Genomic DNA, 26,858 nt, shown 5'->3' on the forward strand with positions numbered 1-26,858 from the left:
CCTCTGTACCACCACTAAACCCCTCTTGACATCTTGGCAAACAGTAAAGTCATTTGTCAATTTAAAGCTCTGAGATACAATGAGAGGGGACCAAACTTGAGTTGGGACCCCACTGAGTGACACTTGGAGAGGTGGGAAGTGTTATTTGTATCTGACTAAAACTCATGAAGAAAATGTACTTTAGAACCAAAGAAAGAACTTTAATGTTTTAATTTCAACTGAGGAAACTGAGCTCCGAAGATGAAAAACTTAAACAAATATAAATCATGGCCATTTTCAAATACATACAAAATAGATGAAAATCTCTCCTGTCCATTCACCGTCTGAAGAGGATCCTTCCCTCTAAAACACCAGAACCATTTTCTCTTTGTTTTTTCTTTTATTGTTAGTTCTTCTTTCTCAGTGCTCTAAGCTTCTTGTGACTCATCACTGAAATGAACTATTTGGGTTTATTTCATACTCATTCTGCAGCTTTCTTCCTAGCATTAAATGTCTGCGTTCCAGGACTTACCTGGGTTTGACTCTCACTGCCATCACTTAGCAAGGGAGGAATGTGGGACAGAGATTTAAGCTCCCTCGTCTCCATTTCCTCATCTTTAACATAGTGATAACAGTTATACCTACTTCATAGATGTTTGGAAAGAATAAAATGATACTGTGTGTCTAAGAACAACAAATGTTGGCGAGGATGGGGAGAAAAGGGAACCCTCCTACACTGCTGGTGGGAATGTCAGCTAGTTCAACCATTGTGGAAAGCAGTATGGAGGAACTAAAAATAGAAATACCATTTGACCCCGGAATCCCACTCCTTGGAATTTACCCAAAGAACACAACTTCTCAGATTCAAAAAGACATATGTACCCCTATGTTCACCACAGTACTTTTTACAATAGCCAAGATATGGAAACAACCTAAGTGTCCATCAGTAGATGAATGGATAAAGAAGATGTGGTACATATATACAATGGAATACTATTCAGCCATAAGAAAGAAACAAATCCTACCATTAGCAACAACATGGATGGAGCTGGAGGACATTATGCTCAGTGAAATAAGCCAGGCAGAGAAAGACAAATGCCAAATAATTTCCCTCATTTGTGGAGTATAACAATGAAGCAAAACTAAAGGAAAAAATGGCAGCAGACTCAGAGACTCTAAGAAGGAACTAGTGGTTACCAAAGGGGAGAGGTAGGGGAGAGGTGGGAGAAGGTGGGTGGGGAGAGAGGGAGAAGGGGACTGAGGGGTATTATGTTTAGTACACATGGTGTGGGGGATCACAGGGAGAACACTGTATCACAGAGAAGGGACACAGTGGATCTCTGGCAACTTGCTGCACTGATGGACAGTGACTGCATTGGCATATGGGTGGGGACTTGATAATATGGGTAAATGTAGTAACCACATTGTTTTTTCATGTGAAACCTTCATAAGAGTGTATATCAATCATATCTTAATAAAAAAAATTTTTTTTAAATGATACTCTGTGTGTGTGTGTGTGTATACATAGCACATGCATCAAGGCATATATGTTTAGCACAATGCCAAGCACATAATAAATGCTCCATCAATGTCAGCTATTATTTCCAATAGTATATTTAATTATCAAAATCCTGGCTGTTTAATTAAATTCAATAAATAAATATGTCACGAATCAATCCACCAAATGGATCATTGTGTAATTGCTGGGAGTAAAAACAAAACAAACACAATGTGTAGAATGGTAACTCTTCATTGACTGGCACTGAGTGCCAAGCATTGTGGTAAGAACTTTTGCTGCTTAATCCCATTAGCACCTTAAAATAATCTATCACTGTTTTCCTGTTTTCAGATCAGAAAACTTAACCAAGTCTGAGAGAGACGAAGTGACTTCCCCAAGATTACTTGGAGACAAAGGAGGAAGCAAGAGGTGTCTGACCCTGAAGCCCTTTGGATGCAAACCCCTTGTCTTTTTTCCTCCTCTGGAATGTGCCCAGCTCTGGAGGGTGTACAGTCAGGTTACCAGCCCGTGCTCCCAGCACAAGGGATGGGATATGTGAGAGCAAAGGGAGCAGCCCTCTCACCTTTCTGATTCTTTTCCTCAGCCAACTGCCTGAGAATTGGGCCTTTGACATATGCCACTTATTTACTGTTGCATATGTGTATTCCACAAAGTTTGGATTTTAATTTCAGACTTTCATTATGCACCTCCTCTCACCATGTTTATATCTCAATTTTAAAGTTCATTTTAGGTAAACTCAAGCAGTGATTTTTTTAAGTTCACCAACTGTATGCTGTCCACACAAAAGAAAATTAAGGCATTTCCTTGGAGGCTCAGAGCTTCCAAACAAGAATGTTCTCATCACATGTACCCTATTGAGAATCTGCAATGACATACAATCACATATTGCAGACATCCCATTCTATGGGAAAATATCAGTTCAAATGAATGAGGCCTGAGCTTTTTCATACTATTAAGCTTTCATATTACGGAAAGCTTAGTAGATGCTGAATAATATTAGTGATGCAAATAATAACACTTTAATAAATAATTTTTGTTACTTCTGGTTAGGAATATTACTCACACATGTGTATGTCTGTGTGTATGAGTGCCTGTGTGTGTGGTATGTGTTTGTTTTTTATACAGCCTCTAAATAAAATCAGATGGAATCCAATCCAGGAAGCTCTATTGTCAATCTTTATTTCACAATCACCAAAATGTATATCACAAGAAATTGTCATTCATCATGACACTTCATGTGTACTGCATTGTTTTAATAGAAAAATCTGAAGTTTCATTATGTTAATGTTGAGCAATGAAAATAAAATGTCATAAAAAAATAAGCACTTTTTGGTGATTGGCTATAGCAATTTTCTGTCAGTTTCAAGCACAATAAAAGCACACTGAATGGAACTAGAACAAATGCTAGAAACCCAGCAGCACCAAAAAAGGTTTCACCAGATCCCTGGAAATCTACTGTTATTAAGTGTCAGCCCAAATAAAATATAATTTACCCAGTAAGCTGTGTAATAATTTGTTCCAAAGAAGAATTGATGGAGTCTTCCTATGTATCACTACTGAAAGCAGTCTGTCCAAAGAACATTTCTCATTAAGAGTGATAAAATGACTTGTTTAAGATTTAATAACTGATTTAGGTAAAATTCAACATAGAGGAATATTAGAGAGCAAATGCAACACAGAAGCTTACCAGTAACTTCACTGATTTTTTTTCTTTTGTAGGCAACACAAATAGAGAATGATATACTAACAGGAAAATCATCTAGCACATGATCATTGTACAAAGAAAACATTAATCACATATACAAAACTGTTGTGAATAAGCTTAAGTATTTTCTGTATACACATACTTATTGGGCAATTAACTAAAAATATAAACTGGTGTAAGAGGAAAGTATAGATTTGGCTCAATATAGAATAAGTAGGAAGTACACTATTTCTTCTTAGGTGTCAAAATTTCCACATTTAGAAGTCTTTACTTCATTCATATTTTTTCCTCTCCACTTTTTCTCAGAACTCCTACATACAGAAATTCTCTTTGGAATAAAACAAATATTTGTCATAGAATGTGGTGTGATAACCAAGATACATACTATTTATTATATGATAAATCTACAGTAAATGATCAATAAATATTTACAGAATTGAGTAACATTTAATACTTTTGTACAATACAAAAATCCCCCAAAATAGACCAAGCTACATGAAAACAGATAAACAGGATCCCCCTATAATTGTGCTGAAGTTCAAAACACCCATCCACTCATTTATACACCACTTGAAAGAAAGAGAGGACATAGGTATCAAGCCAACATTTTCTTCAATTTTTCAACAGGTTACTCAAGGAATAAAATTTATGGAACATTTTCTAGGAGACAATTAAGGATTTCTGCCTCTCCTGAGTCAAGTGAGTATACTATTCGTGAATGCATCCTACCCTTTTATTAAAAATATCCTGGAAAACCGATCAAGTTCACTAAGTTTTATCTATTTTGCATCAAAAAGCTTAGATTTTGCTTAAACCCTGACTTCATGAAACTGATTTTCTTCTCTTATTTCAATTCTTTTATATCCCAGAACAGTAACTGTCCAATACAAACAATGAAACACTTCTATCAGAATGAAGTGCTTTCATTAAAATGAAATGATTGCCTGAACTGGCCTTATAACACCTCTTTGGGACCTGGTTTTTGTTTTGCTTTGCTTTTTGTCCATAGCTGATGAGCATTTTACTGAAGACTTGAATGAATAAACTGCCCCTTCTAGTTAGGGCTTACAGGTAACAGGAATCGATATTATACTCTGTCTTAGAATACACTGAGTTGCAAGACTGCTCTATTTTTCCAGTCTTCTGAGAATATCTGTGTGCTCACAACCTTCAATGCCTGACTACCCCTGATTGGCTCTTGTACATTTATTTTCCAAGCTCCAAGGCCAGCATTATCTAATGTATGAAATGAGAGGTCTTCTCAAGAGTTCGTATGATATGCAGGGAAAAAAAAGTAAGTGTCGCCTTGCAAGAGTCCTAGAATTTCTTTCGGTTTTCAGGACCCCTGGATCTGATGGCCACTGCACTGCCACTGCCCAACCCTTGGCCATACCCGCTGCTTGAGTCCACGCTGGACTGTCTTTGTTCTGTTGTCTGTGCAGACAACAGTCACCCAACTGTGTGGAAAAAGTGCTAGACTGGAGCTGTGTGCTCATAAGAAAAATATTGTTGAATAGTGCCTAAGGAAATAGAAGAACATTATTTTAAATTATCTCGATCATAAAATCCAAGTGAAGATTTGGCAATAGAGCAGCAAAAAAAATCTCCAAACCAGTTATTCCTTTTAAATAAAAACAAAAATGAGAAACAGTAACTATTAGAAATCCCACCTGGTGCTTTTCCTGTGTTAATGATGCTTCTTAAATTGCATGTGGGTAAATGGTAATTTTGTTTCACACCATTAAAAACTAATGGAACCCTTGATGATAAGAAATGCCATAGCTAGCTTGTTGGAAAACGTTTAATTAATAAAGTAATAAAATTATTGTAAACTAGTGCAGTTTCAGGGAGAATTCAATGGGATATAAAACAGATAAAACATCCTGGAGAGTTTGTATAGGAAATAAACATTACTATATAAAATACCATATAAAGTTTAGAGGGTTTGTGTCACATAGAATTAAAATTAGCTATTATACTAATAAAAAAAGATTATTCTTTCAGGGAAAAAAATAGAGAACACAGCTTATAAGAAGCTGCTTTTAATCATCCAAGAAAGTATCTCAGTTACAAAAAAAGGAAAAGATTATTGTATTTTTCCCTAAGTTGGAACTCAAAATTTAGGCATAGTACATGTACAATAACTTAACCTTAAAATGATTAGTTAAAAAAATTAACTCATTCTCCTGCCTTATTTTTAATAGAGGTTAATTCTTTAGATTATCTCCTATGCTTTTCCCAGTATATTTTACATTTCTGTCAGACCTTGGGACTTGCTCAGGAACCCCAAATGAGGACCATTCCAAACGTTTTTTGTCATTCACTTGGGAGTAAATCACTAAATAATGAATCTTCTAACGTCAGACCTGTTTTAACTTAATTCTGTTGTGTAGTTTGATTCTTTTTAAATTCTCTATTCCTCCTTAGGGTGATATTACTCTAAAATTAACACTAGCTTATAAAGGACACAAATTAAATGTCTTTAAACATTAAATGTACTTAAACTAATGTACTTCAACATTAATAAAATTTGGGATCTTAACTCAAGAAAAAAAATCACAGTAAACAAAAGGATTTTAAAAATTAAATAACCAGTTTCACAGTGAGAGTAAAAGTTGCCATTGTAATGGTGGCAATTCTCTGTCTTCTCAGTACTTGTAGAAATAATACCAATTTTTAGATCTTTCCTAATTCAAGTTTTCATGTATTCATTCATGTAAGCTCCAATGCATGCATTCCCTAATTAATTCCAAAAATATTATTGAGCAACTTCTGTGTTCAAGAAATGCTACAGAGGTCTGTACACAGCAGTGAACAAGACAGAGATCCCTACTCTCATGCAATTTATACTCTAGTGTTTATTTACATTTTACTGTGAAAGTAAACAAGTTTCTCCTTTTTTTTTTTTAGAAACTATGTAACCCACAGTCTTTTCCAAAGCCTATGTTAAATTTTTGTTAATAAACTCTCTAATTATCTATAATTGTTCATTCGACTTTAAGCCCTATTTTTTGTTTTTGTTTCTTTATTAAAACTTTACTTATAACCTTGAGGAAGAAAAGGTCTCTCTAAGCAAATCTTCAAATCACAAACTGTAAGGAAAAGTCTGACTTTAATATATGAAGAGTTTTACATGAACAGTAAACAAATGATAACAGAAAAATTAGCAGAGAACATTAAAAAGCAATTTGTAAAAGAAACTATGTAAATGGGTAATAAATGTAAGATAAAGAGCATTATTTTTAAAAAAGATATCCAAATTAAAGTAGTTATATTTTTTTCTTTTTTTCTATGTCAAAGAGAAAGAAAATTCAAAAGTTGATTATACCAAGGTAGGTAACAGTATGGAAAGAAGTACTCTCATACTTAGCTGGTAGTATAACTTGAGGTGTTAATTTGAAAATACTTACCAAATTTAAAATATATGTAACCTTTGACTCAATAGTTCCACCTCAGAAATTTATCAAAATGAAAGAATGGAAAAAATACATAAATAATTATGTAGCGGAATATTCATAACATTATTAGTTGAAAATTTAGGAGAAAGAAATACTAAAAGACTGAGTGAATTATACATATATAAAATAAAAACACAACTAAAGGACAGCACAACTAAAGGACAGCCATTTAAATATTTGCATGGAAAGATATCCACGACATTGGTAATTGAGAAAGGCAGTTATAGAAAACTGTGTTTAATTTGAAACCATTAAAAAATATATATGCGTGCATATCTGGAAGATACACCCTAAACTTTAACCATTGTTTCTAATGATGGAATTATGGTAGATAATTTTGATTTTCTTTTGTATACCTTTCTCTTTTGTTCTCTACTTGAAATGAACATTTACTAAGTTTATAAACAAAGGTAAATATTTTCCCCCTTAAAAATTTTAAAGTCATTCCACTCTCAAAGATGAAGAAACTAAATATAATTGTCTGGTTCAGTTTTCAGGATGTCAAGGTCAATTGGCCATGTCCATAGAGGGAGACTCTGGCCTTTTAAGTGAGTTTGAAATAGTCATATTGTCATAACCTATAAAAACTCAGATTTCTCTAATAAAATATCATACTTGGAAAAAGAAAAGAAATGCCTGACATTTATATCAACATGTCTTCACATATTTTTCAGTAGCATTGGAAGAAGTGTCCTTGAGAATTCAAAGTATTTGTTTCTTCAGACAGAAGAGCAAGGCAGCTCATTTCAGAATTGCATTAGCATTTGTATAGGTTAATCATTAGTCATAGAATACAGATGGGGGCCTAGAAAATTTTAATCTAAATCTTTAATTCTAAAGATATCACTGAATAACACTTACAGTCATTTTGGAATTCTATATGTATTGCATTTAAGAAACTTTAGCTAACTGGACACTGCCATTCAGAAATTCTTGAATGCTTCCATTTATGTAAACCAGCTATTCAGAGTACCACAAAGCACATCCCAGCAAAATTAATTCTAGGAATTCACAATAGGGATTAGAATTGACCCTTGAACAACCTGGGAGTTAGGGACATCAACCCCCAAGTGGTTGAAAGTCCAAGTACAATTTCTGACTCCCCCAAAACTTAAATATCAATAACCAACCACTGACTGGTAGCCTTACCAATAAACAGTTAATTATCACACATTTTGTATGTTATGCGTATTATATGCTGCATTCTTACAATAAAGTAAGCTAAAAAAAGGAAAAATTTGTTCCCAATTGTCACAAATACCCTCCCCCAAATTTTTCCAATATATTTGTTGAAAAAAATCCACACATAAGTGGACTTGCATAGTTCAAACCCATTTTGTTCAGGGGTCACTTCTACTGAGAAGCCGGAGTGGCCATTCAGAAGGTCCCTCTCCTCCACGGTATACCAGATCGGTGGTCAAGCTCAGACCATTCTATCTTCTTAATGCCTCTCTCATCTTCCCTCCCATTTATCCACATCCATAATCGTAACTCAGGCAAGAATTTCTCGCCTGGCTTTCTGGTCTCATGACCTCAGCCACACTTCCTTCTAGCCCAGCATTGGTATTTCTAAAAGACTGATGGGATTACATGACTCTCTTGCTCAATATCCTTCTGTGAATTCCCAAAGTTCTCCTAAAATTCAGCTCATTTAAAAGCAAGGCTTATGTGGATTTGCTAACCAGTCCATGTGCACTCTTAACTCTAGGTATAGTACACGCTTTTTCTTCCCACAATGCACCAGGCTTTCTCTGGCTTGCTCCTGCCTCCATGACTTTGCACATGCCTTCCTCTCTTCCACCTGGCAGTCTTCCTTTCCTTCCCTGCCAGTCTCACTCTCCTGATTCATCCTCCAAATTCAGGTGTCACTTTTTCCAGAAAGCACTGCTTCTCCACTAACATGGATTCCAGAGCAATCCTACAGCCCATTATTCACAACAAAGGTATTCTGCCCTAATCATGTAATAATCTAATAGGGTTGACTCTTCTGTTTCTCTTACAAAGCAGTCCTACTTAAAGGCAGGGATATATCTGGCGAGAAATTTTTGTGGACTGAAGGAATGAGTGAACAGTTGAGGAATGTATTATCCTGCACCCAGGAAATGTACACACAGCCAAATATTTGCATTGATAATACAGAACTGAAAACTATTACTGACTTTTGGTACCCATATAATAATCCAACCTTTGGGGTTCTGGCTGACCAAAGTTATTTCAAAATGTGAAATGAGAAGCAAATATCCTCCAAGGAAGACTTTCAGGTAGAGTTTGCTATCAAAACACCCACAGTATCCAAGTAAAGCTCCAATTAGAGAAAATAGATTTGTTATGTATCCTAATTTATGTCTCTAAGTCCACATGTTGTTTAAGATAATGGTGTTTTCAGTGACAGCCATACAAAAATATGTCTTCAAAATAGGTTACTAGACTGGAGAGAATCTCTTTCCCTTGCATATTGTCTGGATATGTATATGATTTGAACAGTAACAGCAGCTTTATGATGTGATGAAGTTAGTCAGCACATGATATAGCTGTGGATTTGAAGGAAATAATAGCAGCAGGCAGATAGACAAACAAGCCTGGCCAAAATAAGTAAGAACAGAGGAGATTAGTAACAGCAAAGATCAACCAAGAGGCAGAGGAAAATTCAAAGGGCAGCTGCTGGACAGTAGTAAACACTCTGGACTAGGAGTAGGGGGAGTGTTTGAGTCTTGGCTCCAATCTGTAAAGTGGGTATTTCCTCCTCTCAACTGCCTATTTCCAATGAATATGAGTGTGTGTTAAAAGATAACCCATTTAACAACCATTTAAACATTGTAAGGTACAATATAAATATAGGAAAGTACTACCATTAAACTGTGATACTAATCGTCAAAGTGATGTGATTAGAAGAGATTGTTGAGCACTAAAAGACTTTTTCATTTTTCAACTTTACCTACAAACATGCTAAAGTCTTTTCCACCTAAAAAAATTTGAACTTATTTTTTCATCCATATCTAGCTATTTTAACTGTGTTATCTCCTTTATTTCAGAACCAATTTCCTTACTTGAATAATATAAAATTATTTTCCAATGCTTTGATGCTTTGGATCCTAATACTCTGGCAGCCACTACTGGTGCCTTTTGTTCTTCCTCTTATTTGTTCCTCCCTGGCTTTTGACATATGCTCACCACCACCTTCATTGCGCTCTCTCCTTCAATATCTGTTTTCTTCTGGCTTTCTTCCTGCATCTTTGATCACTCCTTCTCAGTCTCCTTCACTAGCTCTCATCTTCTGTTTGTCCCTTAAGATCAGTCCTCCATCCCAACCACACACACACACACAGCTGCCTATAAAAATAGACTTCTTATGTCATGTTTCCTACAATGCTTGGGCAGAATAACAATAAGGAGACAAGTGTAAACACTGACCTTTCTAAGTTTCCAGCAAAGGAATTATTAGGGAGGGGAAGGTGTAAAGGTGCTAATTTCTCATTTTCCATATGAAGAAATGAGTGGGAAAAAATTTAAACCTGCAAAATGAGAAGTCTATAGTATAAGTAAGTTATTTTAAATATGGAGATAAACACCTGAGGGTGGAGGGGAATCAGCCAGAAGAGTTGAAAGTGTTTCTCCAAGAAGCAAGAATCATGAGAAGTCAAAAGTATGTTGGGCAAAGGATTGCTGTTTTTTCACAATACCTCTTAAAAGACTATTTTGCTGTTTAATTTTGTGCACATTCATATAAAAGGTGACAAGGATACTATCTCAACGCCACTAGCTTCCTCCTATATAGAAATCAGCATTTTAACATAAAATTTGCCTAAATGAAAAAGATGACTGGCACTATTCCAAAGCAGACCTCCAAGAATGGAGCAATGAAATGGGAGAAATGCTCACAGGGCAGTTGAAGGAGGAGATGAAGCCTTAACTGCCCTCTGGAATGGCAAAGAAATAACCCCTTTGCTGCCAAGCACAAAACCGCATCGCAACAACTTGTAAGTCTTCAGTGTGTCTGTTAAAAGCAACTCACAGACCTGCCAATAGCAGTCTCCTAGGTCAAACTCCATCTGCCAATTCTTGTTTCTGATGTTAAATCTGTTCTAATCTAGCTGTTAGAATAATGCCACAGCCTTATCTTTTGGGTCATTTATTCTGTCAGATAACTCATTCACCATTCACTCTACATCTCTTAACTCTACACACTTTATGTATAAAAAAATACAAACATAAAATCCCTGACCATATATCACAGTTTCATGTTTATAAGACATATAGCTTTTGTGTAAAATATAATATTATATTATAAAAGAAGTAAACACAGAACTTTCCAAGACTCTGATATGTTGCACATTGTATGATATATACAATGTGAAGGCCCAGTGTGGCATCCTGTAGAAGCCTTTGGAGTTTTACAAGTGTGATGGGATTCCAGTCTCAATAATTGGTCTAATGCACCTTGTTTACAGGCATTCCTGATTAAAAAGTACAGAAGAAAAAGGCAGGTAGGGGAGGAGGGGACTCTGAAGAAGCATTCATTAGCAATTTCAAACTAAAATGTAGTTGCAATCCATAAACTATTGACCCAATAGACAGAAATTTCCCTTTGTTTTAAATCAATTAACATTTATACATGAGCCATTAAAAAGCCATCATGCTTATAAGCCATTACAGAGTGTACCTATTGTATTGATTAGCATACAGTTATTAATTAATGACATCATCACTCTCAAACCTCTTAATGGCTTTAGTACCTTAAAGAAATACACCACCCACCGGAGCCAAGGGCTCTGACATATAGAAAAGTATGTTTTCATAGATCCTCCGTCCTTCTAATCCGTCAGTCAGCCCATAAGTAAGCCATAGAAATCTTCAACAGCACAATCATTTTATTATTTGTATGAGAGACAGCAGCATATCAACTTCTCAATGCATAGCCCAGAGGAAAAGCACAGTAATCTGCCGTGCATGTGCAATGACTGCTCCCTGAAGCTGAACGCCTCTTCCAACCTTAATACTCTTATGCTAGTCCTAAGGTATCTAACAAAACAGGGCCTGAAACTGTATGAAAACCCAGTCTCTTCAAACTGCATAACACCAAATGTGCTTTCTTTAATGCAATACAAACTAAAGTAATATTTTTAAAAATCTGTTCTCTTCATTGTCCTTTACAGGATGGTCATCTCTTTAGAAAATAAAGGTGTCTTTAAAACTTGAGAATGATATTTTTAGTTCAGATTTCTGCATAGATTCAAGGAACTAGAATCAGATCCTAAATCATATTGTGAAACAGTCACTGCAGTTACTTAAATACTGCCATCTGTTAAGGGCTAGCACACTGACACAATGATAAAAGTCATACTAAGTGCACAGTAGAATTATAAAGTAAAAGCTACCCCAGGGAATGTGAAATCTATTGAAGTACGTTAACATCATCTTTCTATCTAAATCAAGTTAACCTCTGAAGAAGACAGCTATATCACTAAATAGCTAATTATTATTCATCCCATCCCCCACTACTCCTAAGAGTAGTGGGATAAGCTAGTTATTTGGTGTTCTCTACAAAACTGTTTAAATAATACAGAAATTTAATTAACATTTCTTCTTTTTTCAATTGTATTCTGTGGCTTAAAGAAGCTTCCCAATAGAGTTTCATTAAATAAGCACAAGAATGAAGCCAAAGCACCTGAATTAAAATTCTTCATTTTTCTACTGTCTCCTCCTCTGGGGTCTTAGCAAATTATTCATTGTCCTCATTCAGAGTGATTGAAAAAAGAAGGTTGGACAAGTTTGTGTTAATTAAGCCTGTTGAGGATGAAATAATGCACGGCCACATTAAGGGTGCCATCTAACATTGTTATGATCTCATTGCTCAGTCCGGAAGATGGACTGCAAAGCATCCTTGTAAGATGATATTATTATTATTATCATTATTTTGCCACAAAAGATGTCTCTCTCATTCGGTTAGAGACCATCCTGAAATAATGGTAACAACATGAGAGGGTAGGAAAAGAAGCAGGATAAATAAGGGCCCCGTGTCTGGGGCTCACAATAAAAATCAGGTGTATTTGCCTTTATAGAAGAGCTTGGTTCACAGAACAGTTTTTTGGGTGATTTTTTTTTTTTAACCACAACCAAGATACGCTTATTTCTTCCATAAAGGAAGACATCTTTTTTTTATATTAAAATTGGCAGTGAGGGTATGTGTAAGGCAAATTGTGACTGAGCCAATAATCTGTCATTCTTACCATCCAGAATGTTCACATGAAGATATAAACAGAAAAAGAAGCCACTTCATATGTACAGAAAATGGCAGTAGATGCTTCCTCAAGATCTCAAAAGCTCAGATTCACACCTGTCGTCCTTGAAGGGAAGAATGAGGTGAGCCACAGAGCAGGTATGAAGGGGGGGAGAGAGGAGATACTCATGAGGCGACAGACCTGCAAGTGATTTCGCAGAACAGACCTTACTGTAAAGTCTAAACAAGGACTTTAGTAGGCCAGGCAATGCTGCTATCATTTTCTTCATGACAGAAAACCGTAACACACTCTGCTGTCCTAATGCAGGTACAGGCTCTTCTACAGAAAGAATAGCACAGCTTCTAGCCTCAGGGCCATGAGATTATTAATGCATTATTAATGGGCTCACAGCAAATTCTCCCCTCAGCTTCCCCTCCGCCTGTCCCTTGAGTTCCCTGGGTTTAAATGAGTGGCCCTCCCTTCAAGAGAAAATACATGGCAGTTGAAATGCTTCATTCAGTGCTCTGGGTACATCTCACTCTCTCGGATAACTATAATAGAGAGGTTCAGTAATTTAAAAAGGATACATTTGCTGACCAGAAAAAAAGGAAAACCACTTACATCCATATATTTGTAGCTATTTTAAATGGATCATTTTTTTAGCACTTACCTTAGATGTCACAGCCAGACTGTCAGTTTCTGTGGGTCCAGAACCTAACCACCCAAGATCTTAGTTTACCTATTAAAAACACTGCTAGATTGCAGCTTACCTAAAAAGAATCATAAGGGTCTCTCACTCTTCTGAGATCACAAGGGAAAGGGAGGCTCAAAGGAACAAAATGTATTAAGCATCCACTGTGGCCAAGTGATACAGTAAGTGATTTGCACATCTGTCCCTCACCACAGCACCCCTAGTTTTAGAGGTGAGGATCCTGAGGTTCAGGCAAAAGCACTTAGACTCAGAAGTGCTAAGGGCTGGATTTGAACCCAGATCTTGCTGACACTGAAGTCCACTTCCTCTCCACTCCACTAGTCTCCCTTAATTGCATTTGGTTGAGGATATGGCTGTAACAGTTATCACAGGATTTCTTATAGCATAGTTCTTAGGACCTTGTACCCAGTGAAGAAATAGCAAAACAAGGTCCCCTAAGTTTACCCTTGTCCTTGCTGTTAATACTGTTTCAAAGTGAGGGTGGAAATTCAGACAGATTGTTGTGAACCATGGCCTGCAGCGTATCACCTAGCATAGGACTTCCTGGCATACAGTAGATGCTTACTATTTATCAAACTTCCTTGACAAAGACAGAAAACAACAGCCCAGGGGAAATGGGTCACCTGTACATCATAGTTTCTCTAAATAGTAAAGAACTTTACTTTTCCAGTAAGACTTTGATAGCATTTAAAAAAATCAGCTAACATGAAATTGAAAGCAATTACTTATGCTTCTTCAAACCCCTCAAACCTGTAATTGAAAAACAACAAAAATGGCAAAATTAAAATTGATAGCAGCATGAATTTTCATGTACACAAACACACCATATAGCCATGTGCACTTTAGGGGAAATGTTCCCTGTCTTATGAGAGAGAGGCAACTTGTTATGATTTGTGCACACTTTCACGAAATACCAAAGAAGGGGGAAAAAACCTCCTGTCACTTGTCAGCTTGTTCAGTCACTGCCGCGGTAGAGGTACCATAACATATGCACGTCCCCTTCTGAAAACGTATCAAAAGGGGCTATGGTAAACTCCTGTACAAGCATATCATATGTGCTAAAGCCAAAATGACTTAAATTCTATTCCTGATGGATCTGCACATCAGATGCATAACTGATTAGTGACAACTGACACAGAAACATAGAAAATGTTCACTGCTGGGTTTGGGGCGAACTTGCAATTCACACAGGAGTGCCATCGGGATGGCATCCTATACTTTTCATATGTACAGAAAGTATGTTCCTCTCCTAAGGGAAAATTCTAATCAAAGAACTTTGCCTTTTAAGTACTAAGCCCTCACCCTGAGTTGGAAATACTTCTTCAAGAATGCTTATCAATTTAATGTGTTCATCATTCAAACCTTGAAAAGTTCCACTCTCAGTTAAAAATGATTCTTTCACAAATATTTCTCAAATGCTTTCCCCTGTTCAGTGTGTACTTCACTAAATCATAAGGGACAGGGGAAAAGATATGCTGGGAGCATAAAGGAGTTAAGATGTACACTGATCAGATTATATACATTACTAATATACTGAACAATTCTCAAAGATTTCAAAGGGCAGGGATGGTCCTGCAAGGATAAGTGGCTTTAGACAAAGAATTCAAGCATCAGAGAAGATAATATTCATCTTATAAGTGAGATAAATCTACAAAGCACGGAATTCTTCAATTTGTTCATTTTTATTTGTCCTTCAAGAAAGAACCATGACTATTTCACTACCTCATGGAAACAAAACACCACATTAAGAATAATAAAGAATTTAAGCCAAGCTTGAAACAGACTTAGAAGAAACTATTTTCTTCTTTCAAAAAAAGTAAAATCATATTAGATGTGTAACTTCCACAAGTTCTCATATTGGCAAAAATTGCATGTACCCTTGGCCTTAACTTTCATTTGATTTTTTTAAATATATGTATTTTTTTTGCTTTTCAGGATGTTTTTCTCTCCCTTAATGTAGGCATAATTTCGTGATGCCCTTCCCATACACAACGAGGAAAGCTGTGGCAAGATTTCTGACAGTCAAAGAAAGGACAATCCTAGATAATGACTCCCTAGACTTCTTATTCTGAAGAGTTTGCTTTTAGTTTCTCTGCTCCTAAAAACTTACTCTTGATTCCTTCCTATTGACCTCCCCAAAATCTGCTGGCTTCATCTTCATTGGAAGGAAGGGCTCCCTCTCTATTTTCTCTGCACCTTCAAGTTCAAGTTACATGAAAGAACGTCTTCACTCAGTCGGCCTAAGCACGTGCCTTCTCTGCCCCTTCCTAAGCGCTGCAACACACCTGCCAAAGCCATGAAATATTGTTGGGTAAGGGGCAGGGCCATCTGGCCACCTCTTATCTGAGCAGTAAGAAGAGGCAGCCAAGCACGGGAGCACATTAATTTCCTTTTAACTATGGAAACTGGTGGTGGACTGGGATTCCGTCTTAACTGCACGTGTATTCGAAAACCCTTCTTTTCCTTTTTCATGTTCTTTTCCTTCTTTTCCTGTTTCCAGGTAACATTTGCACAAAACATTGCTGCAGGTGTACCATCTCTGTGAGATGGGGGCGTGCCTGGCCCGCCAAGGATGCTCTCTGCCCTGCTGGCTCTGCGGCTGGACACCTCCGGGCTTCACAGCTCTGCCTCCCGCCCCTGGCACTCTAGTACCATATTCTGACTCTGTGTGGAAGCCAGCCACTCCAGAAGGCTATGTATTTAGTTTTCCAGGCCAGGCTGGAAGAACAGCACATAGATGAAGATGTATTTGATCAATCTGCGAGAAATAAACACCAAAACAAAACCCTAGAGCAAGTCAATCAGTTCCTGCAAATGAGAATTCAAAAGGCCAAAATTCTAGGCCTTTAATAGTATCCAGTCTTTGTATTTTGTTTTGTAAGAAATTGCTTTTTCGTTCTTCTTTTTACAAAAGGAAGAATAAAGTCATGTCAGTTTCATACACTTTAGAAAAACCTTTCAAGGCTACTTTTTGTTGCTCTAGCTATTGGCACTAATGTCCTCAACATTTTTCTCCTCCCTCCGTCGGCTGATGTGTTCTTAGCATGTCTGCATACCCTCTTCTCAGTACTGTAAACATACTAAAGGGTTCCAGTCTCTGCCTACATTATTTGCCAGGGATGGTTTACAGAAAACATAGACAACCTATGTGGAGTATAATATGTGAGGACTCTTTCAAACTTAGGAGGAAGAAGCTCACAAGAGAGACCATGGCTATTTTCTACTAAATCAGCCCACAAGCCAGTTAATGGATTCGCAGAATGATACCTCCTTATATGAGCAGGCTGCCTTTTGCACCAGTTCCTGATGTTAGTGGGGGTGAAAAAGAAACTGCTAAATATAAAGGAACATTATTACAAACCAACCTGTTGATATTTTTACCAAGAAATCTTCTTATACTGCACTATGTTAAACACGGTAAGTATAATATTTGAGGCAATATTCTAATGCACTAAGGGAAACCCTTAAGGTTTAGATTCTGATCCATTCACTTTTGATAATTTTTACTATCTGAAGTAGTTCCCTTTCTAACAGAAAACATATCTCTAACCAGCTACTAGTTATGAAAGCCATTAAATTCTTGCCGATTGAAGGTGGAAAAATAAATTGTGTGTATTTTAGACCCTGAATGATCTTCCTATAGCAATTTTAGAACAAACTATGAAGAATTCTGCAATTTTAATCTCCTCAGTAGCTTCCCATTACTAAACAAGCAGAACGCCATGGTACAAATGTAGACGTTACATGTCATCTTGATCTGCTGCTTTTTTCTTTCATTAAAGCTTTAATGCAGCAATTATGGTTACGTTGCCCTATAAAAAAAGGAAAAGGCAGTTTACTTTAAAAAGTGAAATTGCATAGCCTACTATTTAATTATACACAAATGTAAATGGCCTATTTTTCCATAACTGGTTATTACAGCACTGTTTTACTTTCTGAGTTTTCACAATCTCTAAAACCTACAAAGCTTCCTGCTATATAATTGTTTTGTTACATTATTGTTTTCATCTTATTTTTTCTTTTAATGTGAGTGCAGCGGGATAAATCTTGGTTTTAAGCCAGCCACTACTTCATCTACTTAAGCTTTTATAGATGAAGATTGCTGTAATTATCAGAATACCCGCTTATTTCTGAAGTATTATCCTGGCAACCTGCTGGCATTTACAACCAATTAACAAGCTTTGCCATTAGTTGCATGAGGGGTATCGCAGAGTAAACCCATTGTGTGCTAATTTTCTATTTTAGATAATCAGTTTGGCCATCCAGAATGGAAAGAAGAAGAAAAGAAAAGGTTTGACACTCAGTGGTAGACGGGTAAAAATTACTGTGTGCCCTCTAGAGACAAAGGTATCCTGCAACTCAATGATTGCTTCATGGCTGTCACTATTGGTTCTTAAGTATTTCTCTTTGTCTCTTTTTGAAGAAAAAAAAAAAATGGGACTTCAGCAAAGTAATCATGTCCTGTCTCACCCGCTCTCTGTCTTTTAAAGCTGACTAGCTTCTCTTGCTGTCCGGCCCATAATTTGACCAAATTGTACAAGTGTTAACCACCTAAAAAAAACTATACAAAGAAATTGAGCATGAGTTCTTTGGTTTTTTTTTTTTTTTTCTTAACAATGCCTTTCAACCTCTTTTCCCTTCCTCTACCCCTTGCGATTAGAGTAAATTAATGCATGGGCTTCCTCCAACTGGGCTGCCTTAAAATTAGCCTTGCAAGCTGGGTTTAGTTAAAGTGGTGCGTTGTCCCTTTATTGCTCTGTTTAAACAGTCTCTGATATTAACATGTCCCAAAGTTTGGTCTGAAGCAAGACAAGAAGCTGCAGTTTTGTTCTGCTTTTAAAGCTCAGGCTTCACCACCAGAGAGTAAATAGCATCACCAGCCTGAGAATGTCATCATAGGGCCACAGGAGACCTGGGAAGCTTGTGTGCAGAAATAATCTGCCCCCCTGGACCCTTGGGCAACACGAAAAATTATTTCATCCCAGTTCTCTCTGCTCCGTCTGAAAAGTTCGTCTCATCAAAAAGCTTCCTCCTCTTTCCTATCCCAGATGATTCCTAATCAAATGCAGCTCTGTTCTCTAGGAGGGAAAGCACAGATTGTCATTTTGAAAGTACCAGTATTGACCAGCACCCATTCTTGGCATTGTAAAGTTCTTTGGCCACAGAGCTTCTTAAATTCGCATGCCAAGCTACATATTTTAAAAATTATAGTCTTCAGTACTTCCAGCATGAGTTAGTAGGTTTCTCTTTTTGCCGTCAAACTGTCTTCAGATCAGATCAGCATCCTCCCTGTTGCGCACATTCTGAAGGGACTTGTGTAGGACCGCAGAGGTGAAAAGTACCGGTCTCTAAGGACCTGAAGCTGTTTTACCCTGGATTAATTAACTCCCCCCCACTAACCCTGCTCACACACACCAGTGAGGACATACCCACTATCACACGCAGCGAGTTAAAACTTCTAATAATTTCATTTTGTCCGATATTTCGGCCACAGATACAGGTAATAAATGTGTCTAGAGGTAAAGCCATATTCACAGGGCATGACACCACTATAACAGACTTTTCTATCTCCATAGCCAAATTCACAACTCATTATGGCATTATATTTGAACATATCTTTCCAGCAAATGAAGACATTATTATGCTTCTCACAAATACAGCTTATTGAAATCAGGAGACATTCTCGTCAATGTTTGTAATATTCTCAAACCATTGTAAAATTCTTATGAAGAACAATCTGAGCTTACTTTCCACTTTCATAGCATGCGAACCTAAATGTTTTCGTTTTGAGCATCGAACTACCTAATCTCACCAAAAAAGAAAAAAAAAAGGTCAGTTCAAAGCTTAGAGAGGGAAACAGGCGTCAAAAGAAAACAATGTTGGAAGTCCCTGTGCTGCTCTTCCTCTTGACTATTCAAGGTAGCTATGTTGGTTAGCCGAATAATATAAATGTATATTATTTATATATTATATTATATTAATATTAGTATATTAAAGAATATAAATTTATATTATTACTCCTATAGTAAGGAGAACTAGCCTCCGACGTAGCATACTGGTATGCACATACATATTGATTTATGATCATCTGTTGTCAAAAACCTCCACAAAAGTAATGAAATAAGTAGTAGTATGTCACTATCACCAGTTCATATTTTGGATTTTTAAAACATGAAATCAGCTATAGTTTATCTTATAATGAGAGTTTATTTTCAAAGTCAGCACCATTAGACTCAGTGGAAAGTGTTTCCCACAAATAAAGGAGATTTAGTTTCCTTACCTGTAAACCACATGGCAGCCCACTGCTGCACCTCCTGGACTCAGCCAGTGTTTACACGATAATTATTTATTGGATGGAAGAGTAAATTTTGTGTTCTATTGATGGTATTTCTATCAACTAGTGGTCTTTAATGAAAGATTAAGTCAATAAGTGTTAAGCATCTAGTGCTGTATTAAATTAAAGAGATAAAAATACAAAAAAATTGAGATGGAAGTATTTTGTCTTAAAATAGTTTATTAAATAGTTTTAGGATCTTCTTAAAGTCCATGTGGTAAGGTGGCTAAATTCAAAGACAGTATTAAGTTTTGCTGAAAGCTGCAACAGAATCCTCAGCCTGAATTTTTTTAATAAACAGCAATAGAAACTTTCCATTTCATAAAGAATGCACCAAGGTTGAACGAACACTCATCAAAACCCCAGAGTCTGTTAAGAATCACATTTTAAGGAATTATTATGGCTTTGTGCAATTATTAGGCCAGCCTTTGTTGATCTAATAATCCATCATGAAAGGTAGAGAAGAAAAAGTAGCAAGTGCTTCAAAATTTAAAATTACTAGACAAAGAAGAATTTAAAATTGAATGTGAGTCAGTTTCCAAAATAAGTTGACAGTTTTTAATTTTAGAATGGAACCAGAACATACCTTACAACTTGAAAAACTCTGAGCTGCATTTCCATTGCTGTCAAAAGGTGAAATTAACTCCACCAGTCTACAGACTCATCAAAGTTTTCCAAATAGCAGCCTTCAGCTGTTGAGTGTTATGTTTCGATTATATTTCAGATGACTTTCTTAGTGTATTTTTTAATTGGCAGGAGCTCAAGAAACATTTTTATATCACAAAGAGTTTCCTTTAACATTAATGAAAATGAACAAAACCTTGTGAGATCATCCTCTATCAATTTGAAGCTCACGTTTTGCTGCGTGATTGTAAATAATATCAGCTCTAGCTATGGGAAACTTTCAGAATAGAAGCACCTCAATTCAGATTAAAGGCATCACAATTCAGTCCTATAAAATGCGTCTTGAGAGATATCTGTAGCTCTTGAAGAAAAAGCAAGTAAAGACAATAAAATATTTATGTTTCTAGCCCAATAATTAAGAATACATTTTAATTGTCATTGTTTGTCAATGTTAAGACATCTTTACAGGGAGTTTAGACCACAAAAGCATGTAAAGCCATCTGCATTTCTTCAGAGTTCTTTGCATATTACTATCCCAAATCATAAGAAATTCTCAGCTCAGCTCAAATATCATCATTACAGATTTCACCTATGGTACAAAAAATTCATGTCAATTCTGTCATTATGACCAAATTGTCATTGTCTTCATAACCTACATCCTTCTAAATTGTGGAATGGCAGATTCAATAAAATTTGAAAAAGGTATAGAAGACACGAAAGGCTTTCTAAAATATCTACATTTCCTTTTTCTCTGGAGTATAATAACTTCTGAAACTTGGATGTTATTTCCTTTTCTTTTCTTTTAAGATAACTGAGAGCTTTTCATGTTGCAACCACACACACACACCCCTTTATCAGTTAACAACTTTCCTCATTTTAGAACAGTGACATATGTAAGGCTGTGTTTCAAGATATTTGTGAAGGGAGCCTTAAAGCAGAACCAAAAAATAAATAAACGCACATCCAGTCTCAGGAATACTCTTCACCGCATCATCACTTTGGAAAAGGAAAGGAGTAAAGGTCAGGCAAAGCAGCTGCTCACCACAACACTCTGGAAAAGAAGACAAGTGTTGCTATAATAACATAAAAACCATTGCACAGGTGAAGTGTTCTGGGGTTGCAGAGGGGTAACTATCTGAAACGATCGCTGAATGTCATGTCAGGGGAGTGTCAGAGAGAGCCTCGCTTCGTGATTACCTGACATATTCCCGTGCTGGGGAGGGGAGCTGGTAGACGAGATGTGACACTCTTGTCCAGAGGCAAGGCCACTATATCTGCTCTGGCTTATCATCTTACAAACTCCAGCACACAGCCACAGCCCCAGTTTTGACTTCAGATCCTCTTGTTATCACCTTTATATTGGAAGACAGAGAGTAGGAGAAGCCATGACAAATAGCTACAGGACAACCTGAAGCACCAGAATCTAGAGACCACTCCACTTTGTTGGGCAATGTTAAGCCATAAGGCAGCTCCAGGGCTTGGGTTTAAATCCTAGCTCTGCCATTGTCTAGCTATGTGACCTTAAATCACACAAGCTTTCTGTGTTTCAATTTCATGCTCTGTAAAATGGAGATGATGACAATGTGCCTACCTCCTAAACTTGTTTTAAACTTGTTTTAAAATTAAATGAGCTTTGGGGCTCCATGTGATGTACTGGCCCAGTGCCCAGCTTGTAATTGGCTCCCAACAACTATTATTATTATTGTTGTTACAAATAAAAATTATCACTGTTGTAATATGAATGACGTCTATTGCCTGACCATTGACAGCATTCCACCTGTTTTCCTGGTGTTGATCCAAAGCACCGGAGCATGCCAAAATAAGTCTGTGACTCTGGACTCATATGAGCATTCAGATGGCTCCAGAGAGTAGAGTATAACTTTAGCTATTGATCCACTGCCGATTTGGGAACTCACTGGCCTTGCATACTGGACTAAGCAGGGATGTTAAGAGGGGCCTAGTGGTGACTGTGGATGTGTAGTGCAATAGAAGTTACAAGGGAGGCGGTCAGACAGATTTGACTTGGAATCCCTTCCCTGGCATTAGCTATGTAAATCTTTAACCTCGGCAAATTCAGTAATCTTGCTAAGCATCAGTTCCTTATCATTAAACTAGAATAATAATAATAATAATAACAACTTGCTTGCAAGGTTGTGGGAAATTAGAAAGTTCTAGATACAGCAATAGAGATTAGAGATAGAGGTATGGTTTTTACCTAACACAGAAAGCACTTACCATGTAGGGTAAATTATTAAGATCAGTAAAAGGTAATTGTGGACCCAGGGGAATTGAAGTAGGCCCCAAATAATGGTCCCCTAAAGATGCCCATGCTGTAACCCCTGGATCCTGGGGAGATGTTCATTATACAGCAAAAGGGACTTTGCAAATGTAATTAAGGTTAAAACCTTAAAATAGCAAAATTATCCTAGATTATCTAAGTAAAACCAATGTAATCACATGGGCCCTTAAAAGCAGAGAACTTTCTCCAGCTGGAGGCAGAAGAATGGTTAGATGGAAGGGGAATCAGGAGATCCCAAGCATAAGAAGGTTCTGACTTAATGTTGCTGGTTCTAGGAAGAGGGGTACACATGCCAAGATAAAAGTACTATCTCCAGATGCTAAGGGCACTCGCCAACAGCCAGCCAGCAACAAAGTGAGAATGAATCTTAAATCTGCAAGGCACTGGATTCAGCTAACACCTGAATGTGCTTGGGAGCAGATTCTTCCTAGAGCCACCAGTTAGTCAGCTGGCCAACATCTTGACATGAGCCTTGTGAAACTGGGAGCAGAGAAACCAGCCAAGCCAATCTAGGCTTCCGGCCTATAACTGTGAGATAATAAATTTCTCATTCTAAGCTAAGTTTGTGGTAATTTTTTATGGCATTAATTAAACTATAAGAAAGAATTATTAATATAACTGGGTTTTACTGCTAGATTGCGATAGTCTCAGAATAAGAGCTGCCAGATGATAGGGGTGTTATTAAATAATAATAACTAATGATTTTGATCATTTACTTAGGAGGGCACAATGCCAAGTGGTTCACATATATGTCTCTTTTTATCTTCACAAAACTCATTAGGTGAGTACTATTAAAGTCACTATATTACAAGTGAAGAGATAAAGAAACTAAAGCACAGGAAAACTTCACACAGCTCACATGGTGGGACCAAGATTCAAACTCAGGCAGGGATTCCAGCAGGCATGCTGTTAACTGTAATACTCTGCTTCCCTCAGCACCGCTCGGGGGTTGACAATCCAAACTACATATTTTGCTGAGTAGTTGAACAAATTAACAAATTAATACAAAGGAATAGTTTATCTCTTCGGACTCAACCAGACTTTTCATAATCTGAATTATTCCTAGAAACTAAACCTTGAGCTATCTAAGGCAGTATCATTAAATCATTTCATTAGTCGGTTAAGCTAGGCTAAGCTGTGGTAATAAATAGCTCCATAACTTTAGTGGCTCAACACGACCACGGCTTATTTTTCATTTATGCAAAATCTGCTCTACAGAGTTCAGGTAGCATTCTCAGGCAACTCTCTTCCATGCCAAAACTTGAAGAACCTAGGCTACTTTGATTTTGTGGCTCTGTCTTCTCAGTAGAAAGTCCTGTAAGTTGACGAAGCAGAAGAACACCTGGAGACATCACACCTCCTACCACGCTTCCAGACTTCAGTCTGAAGGGGACATCTATCTCCTGCACTCACAGCCCACTGGCCACACCTAGTCACCTGTCACCCCCAATTGCAAGGAGTCTATAACTTGCAATGTTCCATATCCCAGGGAGGAGAGAAGAATCAGATACTGGTGTGCACTAATAATAAAAATCAAAAATCACAAAGTCCCACTCAATAGAAGAAATAGTTTGAATCATTAAAAAAAAAATAATAGCTCCAACTTCCTATAGCAATTACCTCAAGAAATCCTATTTCAGCCCAGTCGATTTGACATCCTGCCTTCCAATCTGCAGTTCATGACAAAAGAGAAATTATCTTTTTTATGTTGGAAATGTTTTACCTGCTTTCTGAGACTGCACACGGCTAAGGCTTATTTTTCATTTATGCAAAGTCTGTCCTACAGAATTCAGGCAGCAATCTCAAACAACAATAGGATATCAATTTAGGTAGTTTACTTGCTTTCTGAAGCTCTGAAAAGCTTTACCTGGGACTCATATCACAGATCTGTCTTCACACTGTCCCAAAACTAAAGGACCTTCACAATTCATGAATCAAATATTTATCTACCCTCAGGTGCCAAGACAATTTATCAGTGAGGATAAATTAAGATTTTTTTTCCTATTAAAAACTTACCCAATTATTATAGTTATATAATAAAATTTTTTCAAAACCCTGATTATCAAAGTTATAAAATTCCTCATCTTGGTCAAATAAGGCATTTGAAAAAAATCTCCTTTAGACTCTTATACTTCTTTCCCTAGGTTAATGAGTGAAAAAGGCCTTGTTTTGAATTCATGAAAGTGTGAGAGAAAGCAAGTGAATTTCTCTAAAATTTAGGAAGCTAATTTAATATACATGTCCACATAATCTTGCTATCAGCATTCAATATGTGGCACATTACAAACCTAAATAATGTAGCTTGAACCATAGAGATATTACTTTGTTCAATTTGGAGAGATTGCCTAGATCTCTTATTCTCATGGAAATGTGTAAAATAATATGATTTCACATTTTTTGGAAAACTAAAAATAGGTTTTGCCCCAGATCTTGAGAATGCTCTGAGGAAGACTTTGCTATTGCATTAGAACCAGCAGTTTTCAAACTTTAAATGTGCAGAAAGATGACTTTCAGAGCTTAATAAAAATGAAGATCCTAGTGGCTCTCTGCCTCAAATGTCTGCTTCAGTAGACATTCTATGTGACCTTCAACCCACATTTTAACCAGCACCCAGATCATACTGCACCAACCAACACTGCTCAAAGTGGTTAGACTACAAAGTGTATTTTCATCTACAGTGAAATGAGGAATTTGTGTCAGACTATAAAGAAATACACATCTTGCTTCATCAAGAAAGTCTTGTTACAAAAGGAAAAGGTTAGCTGAATTTAACAATATGTTTGGTGAAGACAATTTACATTCTGGAGCAAGCTTCTTGTTTTGGGCAGAAAACAAATGGTTGGTAAACCAGAACACTCATGCACATTCCACACTCTGAGGAGTGATACTTGAAAACCCTAGCTTTAAGAATAGTGAAATACAGGGTTATATAGTTCCTATAATATAAAGTCCTCTCTCTCGTAAGTCACTGTGAATTCAGACCTTTGAGAAAAAGCCCGTGAGGATGATGTCTACCCTGTCCTAATTGCATCTCCCTGTAATATACAGCAGGGTAGAAATGCAGCTGCAATTGCTTCTGGGTGTTCTGATATAGGGTATGTATATGTAGGCTTGAATAATTTTTCCTGACCTTCAGTCTAATTTCCAGGTTCAATTTTCTGAAAATTTTCTGAATGATCATACCATGCATGGTCATCTACTGAATACAATAAGCTTCTAGTATAAAACATGAAATGCTTTTTCTGCTTTGAATGGAATTAATTAAAACCAGAATATCAATTAAATACACTAAAATATCAATGATCCCTTGTTATGGAGGTAATAGGTCAACTCTAATCCAGACCAGAAAATAACATCTCAGAATATGTACATTTTGACTTTGTAATCAACTTTATAATTTTGTATTAAATTACACCCATGGTTGAGAGAAGCCAGTCTTAAAGGCAGGATTCAAATTACTGAGCAATACTATAGCATCAAAGCCACCAAAAAAAGTGCATATAGAGGAATGAATTTAAATATGATTTTTTATTTCATCCTTTCTTCATTATGAAAATACAAACTTGTTAAAGGTAAAAAGGCAAAGGACTTAATTTGTGCATCTATATATTCTTGATAGCAACTTAGACATAGTAGGCTAGATCAGTGAACTTAAGGGTGAATTGAATCAAATGTGAATTTAATCAAAACAAAAATTGTTTGCCTACTATGTGCTTAATAATGCCAAATTTAACTTCCTTTTTAGTCCAACCAATAAGTATTTATTGAATACCAACTATATTCCAACTACTGAGCTAGTTGCAAAAATAACCAGGACAAAGTTCTTGCAAAGTGCTTGTGTTCTAGTCTATGAGACTGACAAACTAAACAAATAATTATTATCACATGATAATGCTAAAAGAAGAGCAATAATAATAGTGGCCAACACATCAGAACCAAGTAGTATTCAATGGTTACTCAGAACCAAGTAGTATTCAAGGCACTTTTCCATATTAATTTCCTATTCCTCA

The sequence above is a fragment of the Manis pentadactyla genome, chromosome 6 (genome assembly GCF_030020395.1).
Source record: "Manis pentadactyla isolate mManPen7 chromosome 6, mManPen7.hap1, whole genome shotgun sequence".
Lineage (NCBI taxonomy): Eukaryota > Metazoa > Chordata > Mammalia > Pholidota > Manidae > Manis > Manis pentadactyla.